Raw genomic sequence first — 21,001 nt, 5'->3', positions numbered from 1 at the left:
ATTAAACTTTTCTTATCTCAAGCCACGAGTTTTCTTACTTTTGCTCTTCTGATTCTCTCCCCCAACCCACCGGGGCGGGGGGAGAGTGAGCGAGTGGCTGTGTGGTGCTTAGTTGCCAACTGAGGTTAAACCACGACACCTGGCAACTACTGGAAAGCAGTGTGGTTGAAGGACTGGCCCTTTTCCAGCTGCTGGCACTCCTCTTCTCTATAAGGAGAGGCAACTACAGAAAATCCAGTAGGTGCTTTGAGGAAAAGAGAAGAATCAGCTGGGGTTTCAGAGTCAAGCAAAGAGAAAGGGGTAGGGTGGTCACCAAAGAGTCCATAGACTGCACATGTGCTGACGCTAAGCTGCATCCAATGTCTCTCTGAAAAAGTGCACTTTCCTTTCCTCTCCCAGGACATCTATTAGTGCATGATGTCTTCTTTGGTGAGGGAAGACCAGGAGAAATGACTCACTAGTACCTACAGGCCTGAAGATATTCTGGCAGCAAGACAGTGCAACAGGCAGCAGAAACAGCATCAGAGTCATGATAAGCAAGGACCAACCTAGATTAACTATATTCTCTTGAGAAGGAACGATGTGAAGTTTAGACTGGGGGTTGAAGAAGTAGGAGCACCTCTCCGAGTATCTACTGATGAAGAATTCCTCTGAAGTTTTTCACATCTTCCAAAGAGGAAGGAGATGTCCAATAGCAACTAAGATCCATAACAGACTAAAACACAGCTTCATTCGACTCCCACTCAGGAACTGTCCTTCAACAGGATTTTATAGTTTAAATTTCAAATAGGGCACAACATGGGAGCTGGACATATCAGCCACTTAAAACATATCTTCATAACTTCTGTCAAATGGTGGAAAAGGGGAGGGTTGGGGTTAGCAGGCTGTTCATCTAGTCCAGGTGGATCATCTAAGCGGATAATTTAGTCTCTGTGATATCTAAATCATGACCTATTTATTTTAAATTCCAATAACGGGCTAATTAGTGCTAATTACAGTAGCAGGATAGTGACATGGCCATTCACACACAAAGAACTTGGCAGAGACCAAACTCCACTTACACATAGATCTGCAAAAAGAAAGAGCACGCTGCACTTCGTCACATCTCATTTGGGTTGCCTTCAAAATGCTGAGCTAGAGGCAAAAGATACTACGGTTCATTTCCAATTCCCTGTCTAATCCTCTCACCCTTAATTTATTTTAAAAGTTTAATCAGAAGTTCATAAAGCTCAGATATAAATTTTTAAATTAAAAAAATTAAGCACGTGCAGGTAAGCTTTTTAGGAATTCATGGCTGGCCCAAGTTTCGTTATGAATAGGGGCTTTAGCAGTTCACTTTTCCACAAATGCTACTGTGATAAAATGTAACTTTCATTCCCTCACTGTTGCTTCAGGGATGTGTCATTTACAGAAAATAAATAGAAGACGTCTATCACAAAGAAACCATGTTCCATTCGGGGTCAATGAAAATCTGCACCTCACTCTGGAGTTTCTGGCAGCATAGTAATAACTTTTCTGCAGAAATTGTCACTAACCGCTAGAAACCTTGGTACTAATAATGAAAGTACTTGTAGATATTCTTAGTATACAAATAATGTAATATTTGCAGAAGGAGAAACCTGACTAAATTTGGGCTTTTCAATTTACTGTTGGTTGATGAAATTGATGATATTAATAGTTCTTTAAAGAAGTCAGCCAGCTTGGGAATGCGGATTTCTATAATGTTCTTTGATTTCCAGAAGTCAAAGTGTTTTGACAAGATCTCTCTCTAAAGGCTCTTAAAGAAACTAAGTTATCAGAAGGATGAAAATTCTGTAGTAGATTAATGATGTGTTGGAGCGTAGTAATAAATTGTTTTCACCGTGGGAGAGAAGCTATCAGGGATCTGCACTTGAACTTGTTCTCTTCAGTATATTCATAAATGATCTGGAAAAGGGAATTAATAATGAGATGGCAAAGTTCGCTGATGATACAAATTACTCAGAACAGTCAATACTTCAAAAGGTGTTGTTATACTGAACACTGAGTGATTCAGCAACAAAAATGTAGACGTTATTTAATATCAATAGATGCAAAGTAATACACATGGGGGAAAAAAAACTAACTGCACATACACAGTGATAAACAATAAATAATTATTTATTAACACTTCAGGAAGAATGTCGGACTCGTTGTTGCGACCTCTCTGAAGACATCTGTCCAGTGCTCGCTAGCAGACAGAAAATGCAAACTAAATGTTACAAATCATTACATAAGGATGAAAAGTCAAAAGACAAACTATTACACCACTGTATAATCCCAAACTGTATCCACATCCAAAATAATTCACCTAGGTCTGATTGACCTGTGTCCAAAGGTTTATTAGAAGTAGGAATGGCATATGCTGGACAACACAGATGAATAGCAGTGTACTACTATAACTGTACGAGGATGGATGAAAGTACTTTTCAACTTGGAAAAGAGATGACTAAGAGGAAATAAGTGTATATAAAAGTGAGAAGAGCATAGATAGTAAGGAACAATTGTTCACTATTTCTCATATCATAAGACTTAGCAGGCACCAAATATTACCATTTAAATGAAACAGAAATATTTTTTCACACAATTCATAGCTACACCGTATAGTTTACTGCTACAAGAATGTTGTGGCTAACAAAAATATAAGTGGGTTTAATAAATAATTAGAACAATCTATAGAGAAAGGATTCAGCAGAAGCTAATAAATATATAATGCACTTAAATCTACAGTTTAAGTAGTATGTGCGTTGCGCACAGCTGGAAATTGGGGAAAGTATCACTCCGTGCTTGTCCTGTTCTCACCCCCAAGAAACAGTTAAGAGACCATACCCTGCTCTGATTTACTGTGGCCATTCTTATCCCATTATTTAGACCCAAAAGCCAGAAGTTTCATGATCTAATTATATCTGCCTTCAAGAAACAACTTAAATTTGGCTTCTATTTTCAGCACCAGGCAGGAAAGCCATTAATTCTCGCTTGCAATAAATAGGGGCTGAACATTGCTGGCACAATTATTAACTCCTTCCTCCAGCAAGCATATTCTGTACTGCTGCAGCAATCCCTTCTGGCTTCAGAACAAACTCCGCTCCCTACTTACTCTTCATCATCTGACTGTGTATCCAATTGATCTCTCATCTTGTTCTTCATTATATTTATCATATTGTACTTTACTGATTCTTGCATACAGAGGAAGCTTTTGCGTTCTGTTAGACATCTGACAGTATATTACATGTAATCTTTAGTCACATTGCATTGTATTTAAAAGCAATATAATGAATTCTTTTACATTCCGCAGTACAATTTTATTTTCTGAAGTGACTTTTTTTCAGCTTTGTCTCCCTGAACATTTCAGAGCATGAAAAGCTACAAATCATTGCCAGGATGGCACATGTATATATAGATAATATATTTTCAAAATCGTATTCACCAAACTATTTATATGAACAGTTTTATTGATCAGATATTTACATTACTTTCTACGGTTAGGAAAATAATGTTTTAATTATAGAACCAGTAGTTAGATGGGTACATGAAGCTGCATTTAAAAATGGAAGAGGTGAGAAAGCCGCAGCGTGCTCAAGCTCTAAGGCAGGGTTGCTCCTCAGCACTAACGAGAAGGCAAGGTGTGCAAAACCAGCCTCATCCACTTCTCTCCCCTAAGCAAGCTTATGCACAAATTAAACTGAAGCAAAAACAAGAGTTATAGATAATGACTGAGCTTTTTAATAGAGTTTATATGCTTCACTTCCACAGCATCTTAATGAAATTTGAATGCCTAATTCTTCTGGGTTCTTTTAAAAAACCCAGTCCGCATCACCAGATGCATAAACTATGACTGAATGCTTTCTTTTAACATTTCCTAGTCACAGGGCAGATGAACCACATTCTGTGCAAACTATAAACTGCATTTACAACAGCCAACTAAAGTGCAGGAAGGCCTGGATTAACCCAAAATATAAGGGATGATTTGTAAAAGCTGTAGTTCCCAACTGACCTTCAGAAGGTAGACAGCAAGTGAATAAACACCAGAAGACTGGTTCTCAGAATAAATCAAAAATCCATTACCAGAAACTTTAGAGCCTTTAAAATACTGACTTTACAGCAACAGAAACAGTGATACAAGAAACGCATATTTTACTTCTTCATCTTTTTGCATCAACGAATCCAAAACTACTCTGCAAAGCGTGTGCAGATACGTCTGTCACAGGGCAGAAGCCCTCTGAGCAATAAAGGCCAAGAGGAAGGGTTGGCATGAGACCTTGCAGAGTATCAGTCCTCCAGAGATGCTGAGCCCCATGAGCACCAGGAACATGGGCACTCCAAAGAATGTCACCCTAATTCAGGCTGACCTAGTTCGATTTACCCGCTCTGAATAAACAACCTTAAAGAGAAAGATTCTCTGACACCTTAGGAATAAAACGCTCCTTTTAAATTCTGTGTATCCTGTAGAGTTTGGGTTAAGGGAGGGTGATTTTTAGGGTTGGAGGCTGTTTATGACAAGGCCAGATACAGAAGCTAAAAAGGAACATCACACAGTGCATGTCTGATGTGTTTTACGTATTGTTTTTCAGCAGGTCTATTTATTGAGAGATTGATTCTGATGGTTTGAATCAACACTGTGTTAGCACACTCTGCTTCTTCATTTCGATAATTAATGGCAAGCTTCTCAAATGTTGGCTGAAAATTTTCCTAGGCAGAGTTTTTTTTTTAGCTTGGCTTCCTGAGGAAATGAAGCTTGCGTGCATCACACTGTCTCTCTGTCATGTCTGTTCAGCTTAAACCAAATTAAACAGAGTAGACATTTTTAAAATAGTAAGACCTTACAACAGACCTGTACAACATTCAGCACATCATGGAAGGCAGCTCCCAAAGTCATTAATTTTGTTGCTAGCAGAGGAGAAGGGCAGTCGATTAGGTTCAGCTGGTAGCAGCTGCTGACCATGCTGAACACGTATAGGTTGGCCACCTTGCATGCATGCATCTCCAGAACCGCATCTGCTGGGTCATTCCCAGTCACTAGGCCAAGCAACGGTAGCTAAAAGCCATGGAAAAAACGAAGTGCAACACCATGGCAGAGGAGCTAAGGGGAAGTAAGGAATCTTACTATGAGGACACAGAAAGATTGGAAGGTACCATGGTAGTGGGCACTTCAGTGTGACGAACATGATGTATCGCACCTCAAGAGATACAAAGCAAGAGCAAACCAGTACTCATTAGTTCTGCCATTCAATCTGGATCTGTTGGGTTTTTCCCTTCATCTCTCTCAATCCATCTACCTCCAATTTTCCAGCCGGACTTACCTTTGCTTGCAGCTCCCATGTACAAACCTCTGTACAAGCACAAAGAGCTACAGATGGGTATTCAGTCACCTGTTAGATGATGTGTACAAGATAAGCCCATGATATATGATTAAGCATACATATATCATAAGCTAATGTTATATGTGATGCAAACCAATGAGATACGATAAGCGATACGATAGATGATATGTAAAGTGACTTACGCGGTAAGCCAATATGTCTATTTACATAAGCAAGTGCCAACTCCACTTGCACACAAGTAGCAATTGAAAACGTGTCCCTCCATTGTACCCACAAAAAGAATACTTAATGGCTCATGTAAGACGGAGGCTGCCTTTCCTTCACCCCCTTAAGAAAAAAACATGCTGACGTTGATGAAACAGCAAGTCTCTTTTCACAACTTCACGGGATGATAATAGGTGTCTGTTGACAGCCTCAGCTTCCCGTACAGAAAGGAGGATCGTCATGAAGCAAGCGAGTACTTTCACATGTGTGCAATAGAGAGTAGTGTAAGACCAGAGCCACCTGCTAGCACAGCCACCAGGCAGAACGCTGGCAGACCTGTTTGCCTCTTAGGAGATGACGATATGTAGCTTGCCTGCTCCTGACATCCCTCTTTCCGCTCACTGCCATTTGCAATTCAGCAGAACCAAAACAATAAGAAAAGCCATTGCATCCTCCCTTTTCGGTACTGTATTAGTAAAGTTTCTTATTTTTAATTTGGAAGGGCAAGTTTTTTAAACAAAAGGTGGGGAGGGCTGCACAAGGAAGCCAGACTCGGAGGCAACGCTGCTGCAAGCACAGCAAACCCTTTGTTAGCTGCTGCACGCAGCCGGCAAAGAGGCACTCGAGCAGCCTGCGTGGCAGCTCTGCAACTCTGTCAAGCATCACGACTGGCATCAGCCTGTTTTGAAAAAAGAAACAGTATTTGTCACCTATAACTCTTACTGCAGCAAAATTAAGCTGGCAAAATCTTTAGAAATCAGTAGAATTTAAACCAGAACAGGCAACCTGCTGTCTTGTATGTGACATAATGCTTCACCCATTTACTGCTGCTTTCCCCAGTGAGTTGGGTTATGCAAAAAAAGAAAAAAAATTCAATCTTGAAGAAATTAAGCTAATATGAACGCCAAAAAAGGCTGTGATGCCTCTGCCCCAGGCTCCAGTAACGATAGTGAGTTGATTATATGAGATATGCCCAAATGATCATAATTACAATCTCAGATATGCATAGATGTCATAATGAAGAGGAAAGCAAAAAGACCTCAAAGTCCTTGCTACCCTGACTTAGGGAGGAAACCGTCTGATCCCCCAGCTAGCTGGAAGATAGCAGCTATCTAAAAGAGAGGACTCCACTGCAGAGAATTGGCCTCATCTCTCCAAGGTTTTATGACCAGCTATGCCTGTCCCTAAGGCTTCAGAGAAAAATGAAATTAAAAAATCCAGAATTAACCTACAGAATCAGCTTCTCGCCTTCTGCAGGCAGCCAGCTGTAGCCCTGAAGCATGAGACTTTTTTTTTTAGTCATTGTCTTAACATAGAGGTGAGCGTGCAGAACATGTCGAGGGCAATGAGAGCCTTCTGTTCTCCTCCACAGCTTATGAAAGAAGAGAGTGACAAAGAACAAATATAAATTTGCAGATGTACAGATTGCACAGAAGAAATGACCTCCACAGCCATCCACAGAGATACTCACAAGCCTGTTCCCAGAGTCAGATTAAAGTGTATCCAATTGGACTAAATTCCTAGCAATGGCAAGCTTACCACCTACCTACACTGGGAAATTATTCCTATGTGTAATCATCCCTCACCGCATCTTCATAATGATTGAATTTTTCAAGCTTTGATTTCCAGCCATTGGATCTGTTCTGTCTTTTTCTGCAAGACTGAAATCTATACTTGATTTAGTTGTTCTTTTGTCCCTAATACATTGGTAATGCCTTCTTATTGTCTTAAGCTCTACTGGCCAGTAATAATTCCTTTTTACCTTTATCTTCTCTAAAAGTCATTTACATTTTGTAGATTCAATTTTCATTCCCAGTTATGCCCCCCTTTTCCATACTTAACATATTGATTTCTTGTTTAATTATCACCTTTGTGCCTTCTTTACTAGGCTAGCTTTCCTCTCCAAGGTAGCTTACTTGTGTGCTCATTAAAGCGTAGCCTTTAGAATACCCAGCAGGATTTCCTTGAGAAGTCCCATTTTCCATTAAAACTTCCCCTTTTAGCACTCAGTTAGGGAAACAAGTTGTTCTGATGAACCGGTCGATTTTACGTTTCACATAATACTGCCTGGTGCCAAAGTCTGCTTCCACAAAGTAGAGCATACTGCGGTACCCACAAGTTTTTTGGCGATCAGTGGCTGACGCTGCTCGGTGCATCAGAAAGTCCAACGCTGATTTATCTCCTGCTCCATGCAGACATTTCCATCTTACGATATCCTTGAGATTTTCCTGATATTAGATCTTTAGAAAATTTAAGGTGTTCTTTTTCCTAATGATGTTCAGAAGAAGTCCTCATTCTGGATTTACTGATGGCAATGCATCTTTTCCTCACACATTGTGGACGACAACTAGAAAGCGGTGCTCTCCATTGCGACAGAATTTGTCCCCTGTAACAAATGTCCACCAGTCACATGTTCTGCTTTGCTGTTAGTAAAATGGATGGAAATTTGTGCCATTTTCATGCTACACTAGAAATTCCAAATTAATTATTCTCATTTAAAATTTTGAAATTATTAATTTTTTTGAAATTATCTTTAAAAAGTGCTGTGGAAATATTCTTTCCCTTTGACATACCAATTAAATTAAAATCATCTTTGTTTTTCACACTTTGACATGTGCAAGTGCAATATAATCCGGAGAAGTCAACTGCACCATTTTTATTGTGCAAGTAAACTGCCAGTGTTAATGGTGGTGTTTTTGTTTTGTTTTGTTTTGTTTTCGTTCTGGCACTTGGATTCCAAAATAAAACAAGAGTAGCAATGAATATTTATCAACTTTTACTACCCAGTACACCAAACACTATACCCAAGTTACTTTTGTTAAAAAACTGTGGTGCTTGAAAATATTTTTAGATATTTCCTGGCTCCTCTAAAACAAAACAAGTAGATCACTTATCCCACCACAAGTTACTATACCGTATAGATAAAGCTATATGAGGTACAAAAAGAAAAGGTGCAAGCACCACCATATTCAAAGCAAAAAGTATTATGGTAAGTACCTTTTTTAAAAAATTAAATTCAGGTAGCCCCTACTTACTCACCAACACTACCAAGATGGAGCCATTCAAGTCATGACTAATCACTTAACTCCAGGCATGTTCATTCACATCAAAGGGAAGAAACCAAACACAAAGATCTAGTATGTTGTAAGGATCATACTGGAGCTGGGCAAACACGGTTTCTTCTCTAAATTTTGGGGAATTTCTCTGGACTTTCACATTTCTGAACCAAAGCGAGAAGAGAAGAGAAGAGAGTGCACAAAGGACAAATAATCCCTGAGGAGGTGCAACACCTGTAGTCCCTAGTCTAAGAAACAACAAAAGTATATTAAACAAAAATATCACCATGGCAACAGGGGAGTTTGAAGGAACCCCAGAATATGTTGTGGCTTGTTACAGCCTCCTCCCGAGGGCACCGCTCAGGGTTGTGAGCAACACAGGTCCAACTCTTCAAAAGAAGGAAAGAATTGAACCCACATCTCCCGTACTGTGGGTGAGTGCTGAAGTCATTGGGCTTTAGGGTAAATAAGGAGAGCACCTCCCTTTTCTTCCTGAAGCTTTGTGAACTTCTGTGCTTTGCTTTCATTATATGTAGTCAAAAATTAAATAGTATTATTGGGGGTAAAAGGACCTAGGACTACTGGTGGATTGCAAGCTGAACATGAGCCAGCCTGGTACCCTTGCAGCAATGAAGGCAGTGGTGTTGTGGGCTGCCTCAGTAAGTCTGCCACCAGCAGACAAAAGGACGTGGTAATTCCACTCTCCTCAGCACTTATTAGGCCACATCTGGAATTCTATGTCCAGTCTTGGTCCTTCTAGCTCAAAAGAGACATTTAAAAATTGGAGAGGGTCTAGAGAGGGCCATCGATATGATTAGAGGACTGGAGAACTTGACAGATGAAGAAAGGTTGAAAGAATTGAGTTTGTTCAGCATGGAGAAGAGACAGCTGGGGGCTGAACACAGTCTTCCAACACTTAAATGGTTGTTATAGGGAGGATGAAGATTCTCTTCAGAAAGATGCCCAGTAAAAGAGGCAACAGGCACAAGCTGCTTCAGAGGAAACCCATCCGGGTATAAGAAGAAATTCTTCAACATGAGAGCAACCAAACTTTGAACAGGTTGCCCAGAAAAGTGGGGGAAATCACCGGGCTTGACAGGCCCCTGATCATGTCATCTAAGGTCCTGCTTTCAACAGGAGCTTGGAGCAGATGATATCCAGAGCTCCCTTCCAACCTAGGCTTTTCTATATGATTTTGTAACTATCAAGGTTTTATTCTGACTAGAAAACACAAAACAAACAAAAATACTCAATGCTACTAGACATACATAATTTTCAGTTAGGGCTCCAGACTGAAAAGCAGATTTGCCATGTAGTTTTAGTTCAGTTTCATCAATGCATTATCTCTCCATTCACCTTCACTGAGGACTTTCTAAGATACTGCTATAAACTTTGTCAGTAAACATAGATAGAAACAATTAGCTGATTTTTGATGTCTTGTATGTTATGCCTCAAATTGTTGACAGGCACTTATTCAATGCAATCCTATTTATTTACAAACCATGTATACTATATGCTGTCTCCCCAAACACAGTAGGAAGCAAACAGCAAGAGGCAGTTTCTTTACTCACAATTTCAGGCACCTCTTTCTCAGGGTCACGTTGCAAACGGTCCTCAGGCTGATGGGCTTCCTTCCTCCCTTTTCTGCGCATTTCTGTAGTGCTCCTGCCCCTTGCACACATCCACACAACCACAATAAAATTGGTCCCATTATTTTCAGGACATCAAAAAACATTCCTCTGATGGTCGAGCTAAGGCCTTACCATGACTAGCACACAGCCTGCTCTGGAGAGAACAGTTGGAGAGTGGAAACTATTGCTAAGTAAAAGGAAGTTTAAATATTTCATTTCAGTTTGCTTGCACAGCAGGCCTGAAACAGCTTCAGAATGATGGGGTACAACTGCAAAACCACATACTTATATGCTTGTAAAACACTTACCTAACCATTGCATGACAGTGATTATCATGTCAGCACTATGCAAAAACCTCTGTACTCTACATTAATTACAGAATAGATAACTTACAAAGTTCTACTGGTAGCCAAAACAAGGCTCATCTTCCATTTACAATGTTTCAAGAGTGAGCTCACAGGAAAGACTTTCTGCACTAATTCTATTCACTATCTTGGGTGAATATAGTGAGTGACTATACAGGGCCATGCTTTGATGAAAACAAAAAATCAGTACCAGTAAATTTTACAGGTGAAAAACTGGCAAAGTAGAAAATAAAGAAAATGGCACAGCCACGCTACCTTGTAATGCGCTTCACTTTAATTCATGCCCACATGACAAATGTATACTTTATTAATGATAAAAAAATTGGTTATACATGTTGGAACAAAAAGTAAACAATATTTACAAAATTGGAGACTCTATTTTTAACTCTAAAAGAAATCTTAGCAGATAAAAAGAATATGAAGCAGGAGAGAAGCGCTACCATTGTACGCAACATTACCCAGGGCAAAACCAAATATTCTGGCTATCACAGCAAGGTATCACTTTGCTGTATCCCTTTAATAAGCCTGCCTTGGAAAAGCATACTCTCCAGTGGAAGCCCTTATAAGGCATCTCTCATAAAAGGCTTGTGACAAGAAACATGAAAAATGAAAATTTTGGTAGAAGCAATATATTCGCCCTTATGTCTTCCTCCATGCTTCAAAAACAGAAAGGGAAGCGCATGCTTTTGTTCAGCTCGTGCTGTAATTCTCTCATTAGTAATACCATTGCTGACAGCCGTGATGTCCTTACCTATGAAGGATGTTTGAAAACTTGAAAGAAACTACAGGAAAAACTGGTGATACAGAAATCTTGCCTTATGGTTAGAAACTAAAGCACCTCAATGAGATTCGCTTAACAACAAAAGAGGGCTGAGATGCCTTGATCCCAGCCTTTAAGTATTTTCATTGAATAATGTCCAGTGCTAAAGGCTTTTTAATCCAGCAAAGATTCAACAAGTTAAGTCAAAGCTAAATTCAGACCACAAATAAAGCACTTCACCTGAACAGTGAGTGTTGGTATAGATGTGGTGGACTCTTTGTTCTCTGAACTCTTTAAATACGAACAGACATCTTTCTAATGAAGTTGACCTTGAAATAATGGTCTTCAGGCAAGACTTACAGCGCGATGCTCTGTGGTCACTGCTAAGGTGGGACTGGATTACATCACCAACACGATTGGGCTCTTCTTGTCTTAAAGTCTATGCAGTAATTACCTTGAGACATGCTTGTAATTCACTCTAAGCACATTTTGTAAATAATTATTAAGTGTTACTACACCCTTACTGACATATTGAAAATTATTTTCATGTAAATGGGCTACTTTTGTAGAGAACATTTTGACTACTGTCCTAGGACTCACATATTTAAGGAATTACAATTTAACTGGGATATAGGAAAATCCACATATAGAAATTAAGTGGCTGATCTGCTCAGTGCTAGCTGCAGAGGTCCTACGGAGACTAAAAAGTATTCAAGTAATTCTCCAGTGTCAGCTTTGCCTGAAACCCCAGCTGCTTTTTATGAGAGCTAAGGATCTCTAATATTCTACCAGTGTTTAGCTATTGGGTATATTAGTTTATGAGGCTCAGCAAAGAACAGACCTTGTTTATTAACCTTTCACTAAACCCCTCACAAACGCAAATACTGGCAAGAGAATAAGAACAAAAATGCACATGAATGTTATCAGGAAACGTATATATTTATTACTTTCCGATTTCCCCAGCACTTGACAGTCTACTTGATAACCATTGAATTTTCATTACTTTCATTGATTTGATCAACTCCTTTTAGTTCAGAGCATGAATGAGCTGAAAAGTGAAGAGCCAAAATAAAATTCCCTTTCATAAAGCATTTGTCTTCATACAGAATTCACCAGCATAATTATGCCCCTATAGTTCTGATGGTATAACTCCCCATGTGGACGCCTGAATTCTACAGGCATTCATGCAAGATTAAAAAGCGTCCACAAGGCATAATTATACTACTATAGTCTCTGGTAAATTTCCTCATATAAAGAAGACCTTTCAACATTGAAAAGAGAGGTTATTTGGAAAAAAAAAAAAGGGAAAAAAAAGAAAAGCCCTTTGATTCCCTAATGTAGAAATTTTATGAGGTTTTCTGCTCTTCAGTTACAACATACTACATAAGCATGCACAAAAAAAAATTACAAATATGAAAACAAAGGTTCCTCGGATGATTCATTTTGACTGACCTCCAATCAAAGCACATTGACCCAAAATGATATCACAATTACTCAAGGATATTTACCAAGGTTTGGGAATTTTTAAAGCTCTAAGCAATTTTCCCTTTTAATATCATGGGTACAATTGATTTGTGGCATATGTGATCACCAATTCTGCAAAGTAGCTTCTGTAAGCTATACTTAAGCAGCAAACTGTTTTGTGCCACTGCATAAAAATGGATTTGAGCTCTCAATACCATAATGGGAGAGGAAATGACAGAATTACAGTAGGTTTTGTATTCTCTGTACAAGAGATGAACATAATAGGTCTGATCTTCCCCTAGTTCCTTCACCTTGTAGCCATGTGGTTAGAAAGCACAACTTCCAGTGCTCAGAGTTAGATTCAACTTACAAAAAAGCTAAACATATGAAGGTGGAGGAGTTAACAATTAAGGCATCCAAGCAACCATAATTCTTTTAAGTAAAACTGTGCATAAAGGGTTAAAAAATTAGAGTCTGCAGAACCAAACTAAATTTAACCCCACATTTCCCTCAGGTTCTCATTCTAGAAGAAAATTAATGTTGTCTGGATGACTTTAACCGTGTGTTTTCTTTTTTAATATCTTTCATTTTATTGAAGTGCAATATTTTCACTACATTTCCTAGGTTTCAATTATTTTTTTTGTATAGCTAATGCACTTCTAAAATATTTTAACACAAATATTCTAATACATTCAGCTTTTACGTAGTTTCTTGGCCGGGATTTTTCTTGGATTTCTTTTCTTTACAATTATTACAAATGTTATACATGAGCACTAAGAAAGAACCACACGGGTAATATGGTTTTACTAATCAGAATATACAGGGTGAAACCAGCATATTGTTTTTCAATGTCTTCATATCATCATAATAGCATGAACGGTCAAAAGTGATGAAGCTTAACATTGATTTACAATTGATCATTAGATCAGAGATGTAAATTATTACGAGAGGACTAAAGACTCTGGTTTCTGAGGCCCAACTAGAGCTAGGCATATTTAGAAGGAGGAGGGAGACCAGCAGGAAAATAAGTGAAAGCTTCAGTATCGGTCACCCTGCACTGTTCAGATATGTAACTTAATAAGTTAAAAAAAAAAAAAAAAAATCCAGGGGTGGGGAAGGTAGCTGGGACATGACTTAGAAACAGCCAAGTGTTGAGAGAGCATTCATTTGCTGTGTGGCAGAGCCGAGTTCAACTCTGCGTTGCCTCCAGGCCTGCCTCTTCCACCTCCCAGAGGCACAGCCTCATGACCGGGCCAGTCTCATCGTTACTGCCATGGATGCTGGAGTATTTCACAACAGATGCTGCATGCCCGCACTAAACGGAAAGGAGAGCATCCTACCCTCCAGCGACCTAGCAGCTCCTCACTGGCTGAGCTCAGATATCGCAATAGCCAGCCTTGGCGTTGTTGACCCCACCTTGGTTACTGGATATATAGTCATAATTAGTCACAATGATATGGTTAATGGTTTTCTTAATTTTAAACTGTATTTCTTCAATTCTAACCTGTACACAGAAGTTTGATTAATTTTAGTTCTATGGTGAATCTGAAGGGTCTGTACTGCTAATTTCTGAGATAATTCCATATTAATTAAAGCAGCAATTTCTTACAGAATCTGTTGAAAATAATTTTATTGAAACAGTGGGTGGTGGTGTAAAATTAGTGAACATCCATCTTACGCTCAAAGAGGAAATAAGGTCAAGTACAAGAGAATATATTTTCACATACAAATCAGACAGGTTGCCTTTGCTTTTAGTACAACACAGACGCTATGGCTCAGAAGGGGAACCTGCTCCTCTGTCACCTTTCAGAGGTTTAATAAATAAACTTTAATAAATCTTCTTGTAGCAATTTAAAGCACTTACTTTAACAGCCTGCTGAGGTGCAAACATACACTCCTGTTTAACTTGCTACGTGGTCCATACACTCCCACAGAGGGGCAGACCTAGGTACAGCCACATGCTTGCTTCCTCCTGCTGCATCTGCGATAGGGGCTACCTACAGGATTCAAAGAACTCTACTTCAAAACCTCCTTGCTCAAAAATTTCCAGAGCCTCCTTGGGTCTCCTACCTCGTCTCCTAAATATGGTCACACTACAGTATGCAACCCTTCAGAACAGATTATTCCAACACTGGAAGCATCACAGAGTTATTCTTAGCACAAGTCAGTTACACGAGTTTCTGGAGACCTATCCAATGATCACTGAGATCATTCCTTAAAATTTCCGGGAGCCTCCTACACCCCAATATTCAGGTACATAAATGTGCACTGAACATTCATGCAATTAGTAGACGTGTCTCATGCATTCTTTAAAGTACAACCCAAACCTACCCCCAGAGCTGTGAGCACCACCTTCATGTTTGGTAAATAGTGGCAGCTCTATCTGAACTGTACATAGAAAAGAAGATGAGAAAATACTGTGTTCTGATTAGAGCAGCACACACTGCTGGACAAACTCTTCTGCTGCACACAGCACATAGGAAAAAAATCAGCAGTAAAACCTCAGTATTCTCTAACCTTGGAATAATTTTGTTTTATGTCCTGGTAATATAACCAAATTAAGCAGCCATATTATAAGGACTGTTAAAAACGCTATCTGCTACATGAGTGCACCAGCAACAACACAAGCTTTAAAATCCTACAAGCCATTTTGAGAATTAAACAGAGACTGACAGTATCTCTATTTTGTAGTGCCAACTTTTTGAACGCTTCCCATTTGTCACGAAACATATGATGGTGTTGGCAGCAGTTCCCATTTAGCACTGGTCCCCTTTGTGAAAGCCACTGCTTAAACAAAGAACTAGATATGGTCTCATCCTCAACAAATCTGAAGTGTATTTGCTCCACTGGTGAATTATTGCTATCCTGGACAGGAGGTGGAAAGTGTGCAGGATTCTGCAGCACACAGAAAATAAGCTCTTCACAGTTTTGTAGGCTGTACACACGGAGCCATTCTATCACTTTTCAGCAACTCCAGCTTACATTATATCTACAGACTTGCAGTAAGATGAGATAGTCGCAGTATTTAAACCTTCAAACAATCTACGCTGCAAATCTGCCAGCCTCCTGTTCCTCAGAATGTTTCATCTCAGCTAAAAATTACCAGTTCAGAGGGATAAGAGCACAGAGGTATACAGCTGACTGCAATGCATTCCACCAGACAGCCTTTATGAATTTTTTAGCTGAACTTTCTTCTGCCCTTGTTGTTCTTGCCAACCACATGCAGAACATTTTAGAGACAATAGAAATTCCCCGGAGGTTTACACGCACTATTCAATTCCCAACAATAAAAAAAATACATCCTTTTTGTATACTGAGTTTCATCTCGTATTTTCCTTCATCCTAAATTACAACTAACATGCAGAACTTGTATTGCATAGCTGAGAAACTAGCAGAAATTGCCACATTCAATTAGCGCAGCAGAAGCAGCAAACTAGAAATAGGATTTCATTCACTTTAATTCACTAGTTGGTTGCCATAAATACTCGTCTGTAAAACATGGAATTCTGAATACTCCACAGACATTATTTTCCTTTCATGAAGATGTTTGTTTACTTTGGCAGTGATTCTCTTGGGAGAAACTCTAATGACTTCCACTACCAAAAAAAAACCCAAAACAAAAAAGAAACAGAAAGTGCCACTAGCAAGCAAGAAAATATTAGTCTAATGTGCTGGTTAAACTCCAGGGCAAAAAGGAGAAAAAACAGAGTAAATCACTGGTTTGCATTCTTGTGACCAGAACCCATATCCTTCAAGTCCAGCACGCAGCATAGCTCTCGTGATGGAAGTCGGGCTTTGAATAAAGGAATAAAGCTGCCCATCTCCTGTGAATTTTAAGATTTAAAGATTTTTAGCTTTAAAAACAAACAAACAAACAAACAAACAAAAACATAACATGGGCATGGGAAGAACAGAATAAAGCAAACTGTTTCAATCGCTGGTGTTAAATTTTGCCACTGCTTTTAATTTCACCCCAACACACAGTGATCTAACAAAGGTTTCTTTCCCAATTTTTTTATATCTGGAGGATTAGTATTTTTTTATTTTAATGAGAAAAACCACCAGGAAAAAAGATAAGCTACTGTGACCCAACAAACTGCTCACTGCTGAAAAAGACTTGCCTACCTCCTTCCTAAGAATGCATGATTATTATTTTCAGAATTTAAAACAATCAACAGAAAAAACAGTAAATGAAACACATTGATATAAGTCTTCAGATCTCTTTTTCCTGTGGAATGTCAAACCTCATCATCTTCTTTTCTGTATGAATAACCTGCAGTCCCAGACTGTTTTCCACGTTTCCATGAGAGGAAAAAGTCATTAACAAAAATCAACTTTAAGGTTAAGAGGAAGCAGCTCTAGCAAAAGTACGTGAATCGTATATTTTTGTTACCAGTTAGAACAATGTGCTGTTCCTGGAATGCATACGCAAGCCTGTTTCAAAGCTTAAACCGAGGAACGAAGCAGACACATGTCATAGACCACAGGACAGCAGACTGCGCACTTCCCTAAACAGCCTGACCATAGGGAAGATCGAGACAGATCTCTTCGCAGAGCCCCTGTGACCAGTGCAGGACAGACAGAGAGCTACTTAAATACAGAGTCCTGAAAAAGAGCCCAGGAAGAAGAGAAGATGTGGAAGGAGAGAAGGAAAGGTAGAATAGTAAAGAGAAAACAAGCAACTGATATCAAAACCCCTGATTTTCTTGTAGCTGTAGAGCCTTGGAAGAGGGGTCAAACGGAGTAGTAAATCACTGTAAATGGTGAAAGGCCTATAAATATTGTGGGCTGTGGAAAGAACAATTTGTTGCATTACAAGCAGCCGATGAGTCTCTATGCTGAGGCACTCCACAAGAAAAAGGTTTTCTGAAGTCAGTACTATCTGTAGCCGCATTTACTTTTAACTATAACATGCAAAAATTCACCAGAAAAGCTGCTTTTAGTACTGGAATGAAAGCAAAAATAATTTTCACGTGTACATGTTATTTGCAGCCCTTATTCAAAATCACAGCCACAGTGATTTTCCAACTAGCTAACAGGAGGGAAATAGCAGATTCTAGCAGCAGTCAGAGTTATTTTCTTTTTTATACGTTAAGCTCCTGATTTTCTGGTGTCCATGTTAATTTACAAAATGAGGAAGCACTGAAGTAACTCTGCATGCACATAAAAGTCTACATACTGTATCTAAAATTTTATCCGTTTCATGATTTATTATATGTTCCCAAAAACGGTAACACTTGTTTAGTGGTGTCTGATTAGGAAAAAGTATGGACCCTACCCCCAAGAACATACAGTTTTTAAAGAAGCTAAACCCACAGACCACTCTGAGGCAGACAACATCTCAGCACAATCCCTTTCAGTTCTTATAACTGCTAAGTTTTTTTGTTCAAGCAGAAAAATAGAACAGTGGGCCAAAATGCTTTCTCATATAATAATATCCTGTCGCTAACACTGGCCAATAGCAGGTGTTATTCTCCTGGGCTTATAAAAAGGAAAGAACTTAAGCTGTGCATGGTAATTTCTAGAAGAGATGATAACCACTTGGGAGCAAAATTCAGAAGCCACTGCCTTGATGATCCTTTTAATGTCACCCAAATGGCAGCCAAAAGAGCTGCTTTGTAATCCTTACAGTTTGATTTGTCTTTATATAGTGTTATTTTATATAGTTTATTGTGATTTGTCTTTATATTTTCTTTTCCATAGCATGGCTGGTTCAATTTGCCACACAAAATCTAGCACACAGTGGATGATGCAGAACACCAGACAAATAAGATGATCATTGTCTTTCAGGTACTGCCAAACCCAGGAGAGTTGTCAGCCACAGCTCTGCCACAGGCCTCCTAGGTGAAGTTGATGCCTGGCACGTTTGTTGCAATGAACACACAGAAGCAGGTTGATTAATGGCCACAAGAACCATAACTTAGGTATATTTGGTTTTACTATACTGGCAGCTTGTTTTGCAACATCTGTTTTTTTTTCAATTTACATATTATATACAGCGATATTGCATATGGCTTGGCATTTGCTTCTCGTAATGTTTGTTGCCTAGTCTGAACAACTCATCCTAGCTCCGTGACTCTCTAGCTTCCCCAAGTCATTCGGATGAGGGGCTCTGCCAGCACGCTCTCTTCTTCAGGCCCAAGCACATGGTCGCTTTCCGATGACAATCAGGGAACGTGGAGTCCAAGCACCCCAGTACCCCCTAAGGTCTGGAAAGGCAAATCTAGGAAGTTCCTGAGTTACAAATGGTTGAGGCAACTGAAGGAAGCATTACACATGCTTAACCTGTTCTTACACATTTATTTAGACATCTACTTTCAGACACTATTACTTTCCTACTAGCCCAATCCAAAAAAGCTCTCAAACCTTCCCTGGAAAGGGGCAGCTAAGATAAAAGAAAGCAGGAAGGAATAAAGTGATTACAAGGAAGAAAAAACATTAAAGCAAGAGGGTGTGAAGGCCAAATGGTCAAAAATCAAGAAACTGGGAACTGGAGGGAGAAAACAAACAGCAGCAAGGACAGGACTCAGCACTTCTTGATGGCACCAAGGTGGCAGTTAAGAGACTTGATTTGGTGGAGGAGAAGCCAGAATTTGTGTCCCCAGCATACACCAAGGGGTCTCGTATCAGAGGCAGAAGAGACAGGATATACAGCCTGAAGGATCCCTGGTTTGACTCAGTACAGCTGTTCCTGCTTGTTATCAGAGTCAAGAAGCACATGCCGCAAGACCAAGGAGCACCAAAGACCTCCTGGATTCCGCAGCAAGGTATAGCCAGAAGCTTTCCTCATGATCAGCAGAGAGAGCAGGTTTTTCTCGCTAAAGGTACCTGCATTAAGGTAGGATGAACGATCCTTTGGTAGCACCTGTCCTGTGTTTGTAGAAGATTAGGCAGCTAATGTAGAGCGGATGCTTACTTTTTACATGGTTAAAAAGATGAGATTCACCCCGTGAAAGTTGTTTTAATAAAAATGAACAATTGGGATAGGTAGCTACCGTGGTAGACATAAGCTGTCACAGAGAATGTGAGTACTCTTGTCTTCCAGTCAATTTAAAAAGACTACTCACAGATGCCACGATAGCTGTTTTGAAGGAAGAACTGCCAGATTTTTAGCTTGATTTAAAGGTGAGGGACAGAGAAGCTGACCGCTTACAAAAAAAAAAAACAACTAAATGAGTTCCTGCACACTTTGTAGGAATAGGCAGCTGGTTATAGGAGAGATAGAGCGCAGCATTGCTTCCAGCCTTGCTAGACGCCTGAGAACGCCCCAGGTAGAGGACAGCTTCTGTTCAGGCTTGCACATAACCGAACGTCAGGCCTGACACGAACGCAAAGCGAAGCCAGATGCTACCAGTTCTGCAGCTCACAGAGCTAATGCTTACGAGGACCGTGCTGTGAAGCAACTCACTATTCAGAGAGAAATCATTACTCGGCCGGCAACGTTTACTCAGCATGCGATCACCTCTAGGGCCTTGGTCTGCACTCTATTTTTTACCACTTGTAAGACAGACGCTGCAGAGTTCTTGAAACAGATACCAATATAATTAATAATTCTGGAGTACTAAGCCATAATACAGCAAAGATAAATATGTATCAATTATTCTTCTATGCTGCAAAAGTATTTTCATCTTAGCCCTGCAAGATGGCATGGATACCCAAATACACACACCCACACAGGTTCACGACCACATCAGAGCTGAGTGCAGATGCCAAACCAATTTTTTTTCCTCTACATTTTATATGCGTATAACAAACACATACAGATTTAACAAGTAAGAATTGTTACACCGGGTCAGACCAAAGGTCCATCGGCCAAATGGAAAGCAGCCATCCAGTCTTTGACAGTGGCCACTAATGGACGCCTAGAGAAAAGTACAATAGGTCAAGCATATAATGACACTTCCCCAACGTGCTCTCACATTCAATAGCCATGTATTAATTCCCTCGCTGCTGAACTACGGCTTTCCCAGAGCACGAAGGGAGCTTCAGTCTTTCCAGGGATATCTACGTCTGTAACAGCACTACATCTATAGCTGCCAAACTATTTATTTGTTTGCATTAAACAGCTGCCAAGAGCTGTGCTTCCACTAGACGGAAAGGGTAAAACCCCACCTCTAATACCGCCTGTCCAGGAAGCACCTCAAAAGGCACCACCGCATGCCGCCACACCTCGGCACGGGCT

The 21,001-nt window shown here is 39.8% G+C and overlaps 1 long non-coding RNA gene across 1 annotated transcript in view; it reads right to left on the bottom strand.

Annotated features, from left to right (window-relative positions):
• The window catches only part of LOC103917002, a 23,829-nt gene extending 2,831 nt beyond the window's left edge, over window positions 1–20,998 (bottom strand). The window contains exons 1-4 of the long non-coding RNA XR_663608.1: window positions 20,932–20,998; window positions 15,151–15,207; window positions 10,171–10,270; window positions 1,062–1,134 (exon numbers count right to left, since the gene is read on the bottom strand). This is a non-coding gene — a long non-coding RNA (uncharacterized LOC103917002). The remainder of the gene's footprint in view (window positions 1–1,061; window positions 1,135–10,170; window positions 10,271–15,150; window positions 15,208–20,931) is intronic.
• Window positions 20,999–21,001: the final 3 nt, after the last annotated feature.

This window comes from Pygoscelis adeliae, unplaced genomic scaffold (assembly GCF_000699105.1).
Source record: "Pygoscelis adeliae isolate BGI_AS28 unplaced genomic scaffold, ASM69910v1 Scaffold24, whole genome shotgun sequence".
Lineage (NCBI taxonomy): Eukaryota > Metazoa > Chordata > Aves > Sphenisciformes > Spheniscidae > Pygoscelis > Pygoscelis adeliae.
The sequence above is the reverse complement of the archived record's forward strand: the minus strand, read 5'-3'. Positions and strand labels throughout refer to the sequence as shown.